Source organism: Pan paniscus, chromosome 5 (assembly GCF_029289425.2).
Source record: "Pan paniscus chromosome 5, NHGRI_mPanPan1-v2.0_pri, whole genome shotgun sequence".
Lineage (NCBI taxonomy): Eukaryota > Metazoa > Chordata > Mammalia > Primates > Hominidae > Pan > Pan paniscus.
In genome coordinates, this window is record NC_073254.2 from 20,549,359 (window position 1) to 20,558,216 (window position 8,858).

Below are 8,858 nucleotides of genomic sequence, written 5' to 3' on the forward strand. Positions count from 1 at the left end.
AATGTACTTAATGCCGTTGAACTATATGCTTTAAAATAGTTAAAGTGGTAAATTTCATATTGTGTACATTTAGTCACAATTTATAAGTAAGTAAATACATAAATTAAAAATTTTAAAACTTTTGTGTTTCAAACAACACCATAAAGAAAGTGAAAAGATACTCCCTGGAACTGGAGAAAATATTCGCAAATCATATATCTGACAAAAGACTTTTATCAAGAATACAAAAGGAACATCCACAGCTCCATCAGAAGATAACCTAATTGAAAAAGGGCTAAAAGATTTGAAGAGCTATTTCTCCAAAGAAGATATATACATGGTCAATAAGCACATGAAAAAGGTGCACGACATCATTAGTTCTTAGAGACATGCAAATCAAAACCACAAGGGAATACCACTTCAGACCACGAGGATGGCTATCATCAAAAAGATATACAATGCAAGTGCTGGCGAGGATGTGGAAAAATGGAAACCCTCATGCACTGTTGGTGAGGTTGTAAAATGGTACAGCCACATTGGAAAACAGTTTGAAAGTTCCTTAAAATGTTAGACAGTTATTATGTGACCTACCAATTCTACTCCTGGGATTTCTACTCCAAAGAGAGAAAAACACATGTCTACACAAAAACTCATAAACAAATGTATACTTAATATGTAGCCACATTATATATAGCATCCCACAAAGGGAAATAAACAAAGGTCTATCAACTGATGGAAATATAAACAAAATGTGGTATATTCATACAATAGAATATAATTTGGGCTTAAAATGAAGAAATTATTGATACATGATTGAAAGCATTAAGCAATGAGAAAGAAGCCAGACAAAAAAGACTCCCTGTTATATGGTTCCATTATACAGAGTTTTCGCAATAACAAATCTATAGAAAGAGAAAGTAGATTAGTGATTGTTTGGGGCTTGGGGAGGAGAAATGAGGAGTAACTGCTAATGAATATGAAGCTTCTTTTTGGGGTGATGAGAATGTTTTAAACTTAGATTATGGTGATGCTTGCACAACTCTAAATATACTAAAAATCACTGAATCATGCACTTAGGTAAATTTTATGATATATAAATTGTGTCTCAACAAAGCTGTGGGGTTTTATTTTTGTTTTTATTTTAGGAAAAAGGGGAGTTCATAAAGGCAGAGATTTTGGTCTATCTGATGTATCCTCAGTGCTCAGAACAGTGCCTGTCAGAGTCATGCTGGGTGGAGTGACTGCTGTTTAGAACAGGGTCTGTGTAAAAATTTAAAAAATTTTGTGTTTCCTGAAACCCCTACTATGGGTTTATAACATATAATATTAATGTTTGTTTACAAAAATAAAGGGGAAAGTGGATTTAGAGAAGCCCAAGCTCATTCAGCCTGAAGTCAGGGAAGCTGGTGCCCAAGTCAGAATACCCAGTTTTCTTATTTCCAGGATTTTGTTGTTTAATTAGTGCCATATAATGTGATGGACAGGTCCTTGATTTCTGCCCTCTCACTGACTTCAAATCTGGGCTCAACCTCCCTTTAACTGGTGATCTTGGCCAATTCACTTAGCTTCTGTGCCTTAGTTTCCTCATCAGCAAAATGAATTAATAAAAAGGTGTTTTCCTCATAAAGTTGTGAGGATTGGATAGGATAATAAGATAGGACTTATCCTTGGTACATCATAAATGCTCAATAAATAATAGTCATTATCTTAATACAAAAAATAACCAAAAGAAACGGCAATTTGCATTCTCTCTGCCTGCTGCACAAGACACTGGAATAGGAGCTTTTCTTCCATACATGCTCTGAGGCAGTTATTTTAACTACTATTTTTTCCAGGTAACTGAGTCTCAGACATGCTATTTGAAAGTCAGCCAAGGTCACGTGAGTAGTAACTACTCTTCAGTGTGATAGTAAATCAGCTAGGAGAGCCCTGCCATCTTACCAGCATTTAAGCTTTCAGCCACTAGAATCCCCTTATCTCTCAGTAGCTGTTTTGTGCTCAATCTGACTTATTGGTTTCAACTGCTTTGAAGTCACATATTAAAAAAATAGCACAATGCTTCCTGGGTAACAATTGGTTTAGTCTATATGGCTGCAACCCAATACTCTTTGGATTTAACAAAATAAATGAATGTTTCAACCACGACTTCCTTCAAGATCTGATTTGCTTTTTAAGAAATCCCATTTTGGGACTGACTCCTCTGTCTGATTCTGGAATATCATTATAGTGTGAGGCGGAATGAGCTCTTGCTTATAACTAAGGTTGTATGCCTCCACGTGAGCAGAATATCTTCCTTTTTATTGGATCTCTCCTCTAACACAGTGCAGGTTTGCACCTTCCATGGCTGTTTAAATTGGCACCAGAGATTCTTAAGTCAGGCTGATCTTCGACATTTTTAAAGCTTTTATTAACTTTTTTTTTTGCTTTGCTTTTTAATAATAAAACAATTATGTTGGGAAGGTTGTAATTATAAATCTTTAAAGTATGATGTAGCTTGTGTTTCCTCCTGTCCTCCTACATTATAAATCACATTATGTCCTATTTTTTCTTGGAATTCTGTAATTATTTCTTTACATTTCATATTTCTTTCTTGTATCACATATCACAAACTTAATGTTTTTCTTGAAAATCAGAAGAAAACTAAAACAGCTTTTCATCAAAGAAAAATCATTTATTTAACTTTGGATTTTAATTTTAATTACTTAAAATTGTGATTTTTGCGAGCTAAAATAAAGTACATAGATATAAAATGATCTAAGTACATAATGATTAAAATTAAGGTAATCAGACTACTTCTCAAGCCCCCTTCTGCCTAAAAGAATTAGATAAACAAAAATGTTTTTTAACTTTGTATTTTACCCAGTTGTCTTTTTCACTAGTGTCTTGAAGTTCTTCTGGGGGCAATGAGATGGCAGCTATACAGCGAGTCTGAAAAGAACATGCACATTCCTAATCCCTAGGAATATGATTATTGGAAAATAGATATAATTATACAAATGAAACAGAACCTCCTCGTTCTCAACAGTGTCTGGCACATACTAAGCATGTTACAAATGTTAGCTGTGATCATTACCAACACCACCATCACCACCATCACCATTATCATCACCACCACCACCACCATTATCATCATCACAGCCACCATCATCATCGCCATCATCGTGATGTTTCCAAAATCTTGGTGCCCTAAATGAGTGTTGCAGCTTTTGGTTAAAAGAGTAGGCCCCCATACTAACGGTGTTTTATTAATGTGTTCAGTCTATTGACTGAGAAGAAAAAATATCTATCAGTAAGAAATAAACCATGCGCACAGTGAAATAGTGTGATCTAAGAACTTAAATTTTTCTCTTTTTAAAATGAAGTGCTTAGATTGATCGAAATGGAAAATCTATGTAAATGAAGGTCTGAATCGTACAAATCCTTTGCAAATTTTGCTGACGTTATCTTTATGGACAGGAATGAAAATGCATGTTAGCTGATACTATAGTTGGTGAATTTGACTCCAGCAGTATGTTTTGAGGTTTTGCCCTGTACAAACTTTTCCTCAATCTTTGAATGAAGAAAGCTTTAATAAAAATAGTTACAAAATGTACAGATGAAATGAAGTCAAGAAGGATAGTCAACATGTTAGATGAGAGAAATTAGATATTAAGGATCAGAAGACTTCGACTATTGGGATGAAATTAACAAACTAGCATTTAAAGGAGATAAATATTATATTTTACATTTGAGTCCAAACTTTAAAATGTACAAGCATAAGCACACACAAACAAATACTTTTTGGTTTCAGACTGAGGCACACCAGACTTGATTACAGATTTTGATAAAAAGTAGGTGGAAATTATTCCAGAAAACAGTTTGGAAATGTCTTTCAAAATTAAACATGCAACTACCATATAACCCAGTAATTGCACATCTGAGCATTTGTCCTAGAAAAACGAAGACTTCTGTTCACACAGACACCCACACACAAATTTTTATGGCAGTTCTATTACTCAAAGCCGAAAACTGGAAACAAGCTGTCATTCAATAGGTGAATGGTTAAACAAACTGTGCTATATCCATTAGGTGGATTACTACTCAGCAATAAAAAGAAATGAAACTATAGATACACATAACTTGAATGAATCTCTAGAGAATTATGCTGAGAGAAAAAAGTCAGTCACAAAGGTTACCATGATGTGATTCCATTTATACAACATTCTTGAAATTATAAAATTATGGAAATGGAGAACAGATTTGTGGGGGGAAGGTATGGGTGGGAAGGAAATGGGTATAGCTATAAAAGAGCAACATGAGTGTCTTAGTCAATTTTCTGCTGTTATAACAGAATACCACAGACTGAGTAATTTAGAAAGAAAAAAAATAGATTCATAGCTCTACAGGCTGGGAAGTCCAAGAGCATGGTGCCAGCATCTGGCAAGGGTCATCTCATAACAGAAAGTGTAAGATGAAAGTAAGCACGTGAGAAAGAGAAGATATTGGGCCAAGCTCATTCTTTTTATCACAAATCCACTCCCATGGTAATTAATGCACTCCAGCAAAAACAACATTCATCCATACATGAGGGCAGAGCCCTAGTGGCCTAATCACCTCTTAAAGGTCTGACTTCTTAATATTGTTACATTATCAATTAAATTTCAAACCATAGCAATAAGGGATCCTTGTGAAGAAAATATCTTGTTTCTTGACTCTATCAATGCCAATATCCTAACTGTGATGTTATACTATAGTTTTGCAAGATAAGCCACTGGGGAAAATTAGATAATGGCTGCACAGGATCTCTCTGTATTATTTCCTACTGCATGCAAATCTATAATTATCTCACAATATAAAGTTGAATTCACACACACACACACACACACACGCACACAAATAGATGGAGTTCTTAGTCATACAGACTTGAGATACTTTAATTGGACAAGTCAAGAGAAGATATGATCGTTCTCTATTTACTGGTCAGACTACATCTAAATATCATGTTTAGTTCTGAGACTCACATTTTCAGAAAGACATTGAGAAGTGGAGTAACTCTAGAAAAGGCTTGCCACCAAATTAAAAGGCCTGAAAATTATATAAAATGAAGAAGGGTTGAAGGAGTTGTGAATATTTAGCCTGGAGAAGAAATAACTTAGGAAGCACACAAGAATTGGTTACAAAAATCTGAATAATTGTCACCCTGATTGTTTCCCTCCAGCGAGTAGAAGAAATAATGTATGGAAGTTGTCCCGAAATGGAAAAAAAAAAAAAAAAGGCTTCATACAAGACTGATGGAATAGGACACAGGTTCCTGTAACTGGAAAGAAGGACCATCCCTTCAGAATGAATAATCATTTTGGTTTCTATATTGGTCCTTCATAAGTTTGGCTAATGTTAGGCTTCTTGATCCCATTCAACTCCAATACAGTCACCTGATTAAAATTATGGATCTGTTGAGTTGGGAGTCAGTTCTTGAACCATGGAGAGCTTACAATTTCATTGACACCTTATGAACCCTGTCTTGGTGATGAGGAAATGACACTGACAACTTTATATCATTTGTCAAATATTATCCAGGCCCTACTAGCTGGTTCTCCCAGGACTAGAAAGTTTCGTTAAATTGGCCTACATTTTAAATCCAATAACATTATATTATCAGTAGTTTTATTTCTACTGTGTCTCAATCTGTTCAGGCTGCTTTAACAAAATGCCATAAACTGGGTAGCTTTTTCATAACGGAAATTTATTTCTCATGGTTCTGGAGGCTAGGAAGTTCAAGATCAAGGCAGATTCAGTGTTTGGTGAGGGCTCACTTCCTGGCCACAGACAGCCTTCTAGCTGTGTCCCCTATGTAGTGGAAGAGGTGAGGAGTCTCTCTCAGGCCTCTTATAAGGGCACTAACCCCATTCACAAGGGCTCCAGCCTCATGACTAATCACCTCCCAAGGGTCACACCTCCTAAAACCATCACTTTGGTGATTAGGCTTTAATATACAAATTTTGGGGGAATTCAAACATTCAGATCATAGGATACTATATTTAGAGTCTAACAATTTAAATTAATGTTAGAATTTTTCTTTGATACTTTATATAGAAGCAGATTTTGGAACTGTCATCTTTAATCTTAATGTTTTGGGAAAATTACAGATGCTGAATATGACTATTGGTAGTGAAGTTCATAAACAAGATACTATTAATTAATAATCAGTGGATTTAGAAAATCAAAGAATCTGTCTTGTGGGGGTCACTCAGAAGTTTTCTTGAAAAATGTAGAATTAAAACACAAGGAAAGGGGTTGTTGGGGAGGGATTTTTTGGGGGGTGAGGTAGGGAAGGGAATTTCTTTCACTCAAGCCATGCCAAACTCTGAGGGGCTTTCTTAATAAAGAAAACCACTTTTGTAGTCATGATATTCCATACTGAAAGATTCAGTCGTCTTCTCTCTGGGCCTTGATGGGTAAGCACCGTCATATGCATATTCATTCGATTCTTTCTCTTTTAGACTGTATGTAAACAGTCCTTCTTTTGTTAAGACATTCTGTCTTCAGACATATTAATTAAATTGATTAGGTTACAGCTTTTCTTTTCATCAGTTTCATTCTTGGCAGAAGATATCCCTGGTCCTTGAGTCAGATTTCAGTGTGTCCTAGGCCTCCTCAATCACTCATTTTACAGCCATATTTTTGGATATGTTTCTCTTACAGATGGGGGACTCTTATGCATTCCATGTCAGTTTTTACTAGTTTCACTGCAAAACTCATCAGTCTAATTCCCTATGTAGTGACTTCAGCAACCACAGTGTCAAACTCTATAGGCAGTAAGAAAATTTTTAGACAGGCTAAAAGAGAGCTTTCTTTCCTCTTCCTTTCTTTCCTTTTTTTTCTTTCTTTCTTTCTTTCTTTCTTTTTCTTTCTTTATTTCTTTTCTTTTCTTTCTTTCTTTCTTTCTTTCTTTCTTTCTTTCTTTCTCTCTCTCTCTTTTTTCCTTTCTTTTTCTCCCTCTCTCTCTCTTTCTTTCTTTCTTTTTTTTTTGACACAGAGTCTTGCTCTGTCGCCCAGGCTAGAGTGCAGTGATGTGATCATTGCTCATTGCAGACTTGGCCTCTCTGGGCTCCGGTCATCCTCCCACCTCAGCCTCCCTAGTAGCTGGGACTACAGGCATGCACTACCATGCCCAGCTACTTTTTGTCTTTTTTGTAGAGATGGGGTTTTGCCATGTTGCCTGGGCTGGTCTTGAACTCCTGGGCTCCAGCAAAATGCCCGCTTTGGCCTCCTGAAGTTCTGGGATTATAGGCAACAGCCACTGTGCCTGGGCTAAAAGTGAGCATTCTAAAAGGAGATACTGCCAAATTTCTTAAAATATTGGCATTCAACAAACTTAATTGTATTATCTGCTCCTCTCTCCTTTATACACAAAGGATCTAAAGTCCCGCTCAGTAATGTTATTTTTAGACAAGGGATAGCAACATTAGGAGCAAGAAGAAATTCAAGCAAGAAGAAAGCAGCACCACCTCCCTCTTTGTGCCCCAGAGATGGAAGCAGCTGAGAATGCTGGAAAGTCCGGTTTCTGCTCTGCAGTGCATCAGCGTTAACAGGGCTGCATCCATATGGGTAGGAAGACCCTAAAGCCTGGTTTGCCCAGGGTGGCTCCAGTGTATGCCCGTTGTCTTGGAGTAATTATTATTCATGATCCCTTTCACTCTCAAAATTTTTCCCAGGTTGGATGATAAATGATATAGTTGCTTTAATTATGTAGCTTCTTAACTCTAAGAGTGGGTCAGGTCTCCAGACGAGGTAGCAAAGACACCTAATTGAGAGGAGAAATATGCTAGGAAGGAAAGGGAGAGAGGGCATATTAATCCTTCACCCCAGAGGGCTTGGGCTTGATCTTCCAAAACTCATCCAAGAAATCTGAGTTGTTAGAAACCATATTTAGAATAAACTACCATCAGCAAAGGGAAGGAAGGTAACTTGCATTCCTAAGCAGGGCTTCTGAACAGCTGTATAAGCTACATCTGTCTGTCTGTCCAGCCTCTTCCCATGTATTTGTATTTGAGTTGAATTAGCCAAAAGCTATCCTTTTCCACATAAGACACAAGTGATTTTCAGCTTGTAGGCTCTTGAGAAACAAGAGTTGGTGGAACTTGGCTCCAAGCAAAACTGCAAAGGAGAAGGCTCAGGCTTCCCTTCTGTTCCCTGTTCTCCACACTGCCCCATGATGGCAAAGACAGGCAGTCAGCTCAGACTATTCTGTTAGGAAGCCTTTCCCTGAGCCTGAGTTAGGTACCCTCCTCTGCCCCCATCACACCTGTGCGCTCTCCCTCTGAGCAGTGATCACACTGTATAGCCATGGCCTCTCTCCTCAGCTGCCTCCCATTGTGGTCTCTGAACCATGTGATGGCAAAGACTGTTTCCTTGTCTGTAAAATGAGGATGAGTAGGCAGATGTTGGACCTACCCTGAAGCATGAACTGACAATTAGACACATAAAGAATTAAGCATATAGTTTCCTTCTTCGCCTGAAACAATTTTCTCCATTTTGGTCTGTCAATCAGCCATGCAGGTTCAATGGCTAGAGTTGGCCCCTACATTGAAATGCTAGGACCGATCACTCTCATTGGGAGTTTGGGGTTCCTGTAGGCTCTGCCTTGCATCTTCAGATCAATTTTCAGATTTCCCTCTACTCTGTTTCTAAAAAAAATAAAAGCTTGTAAATGTAACCCACATACTAAGAATTTTTTATAAAAGTAAATTTTTATAGTCTAGGGAAGATTTTTTCTGAGTACTCTTGCCATCTTCACTTGACAAAGGGAACACTTTCCTGCTGACTTTTATAGGCAGTCAAACTTGGCTATTATTTTCGCTGACAGTCTGGTCACTTAGGAGTATTTAGACATTCAGCTG